Raw genomic sequence first — 455 nt, forward strand, 5'->3', positions numbered from 1 at the left:
CAGTTTTGTGCAAACAGTTCTTGTTGTATTAACAATGGCTGGTTTTTCTGGACAGACCTCGTATACCCAATAACGTTTGTTCTTGATGCTAATATTTAAAGTGACAATTCCATTTTCTGAAAGCGATGGAGGCATTCAGTGAATGCTGTAATGTGGTGAAAGTGAAGAATAACAAAGGCATCCCTATCAACTCCTCTCCACATGTAATGCCCGCCCTTGCCCTCATGCTGTTGTGTTGTTTTATTACATGAAAACTGATTTATGAATGTGTGCACCAGTGTCAATTTACGTATTAAATATTAGTGAAACTTAATTCCTCTTTTGCAGGTGAAAAATTAGTAGAATTTCAAATATTTTCTTCCCACAATTCACTGGATCACTTTGCTTGTACAACCTACTTTGAGACTATTGACATGCAAAATAAAGCACGCCCTTGGGTTTGTAGTGGTCCATGG

Source organism: Pteronotus mesoamericanus, unplaced genomic scaffold, assembly GCF_021234165.1.
Source record: "Pteronotus mesoamericanus isolate MK-2021 breed Mesoamerican mustached bat unplaced genomic scaffold, CSHL_Meso_final contig_291, whole genome shotgun sequence".
Classification (NCBI taxonomy): Eukaryota; Metazoa; Chordata; class Mammalia; order Chiroptera; family Mormoopidae; genus Pteronotus; species Pteronotus mesoamericanus.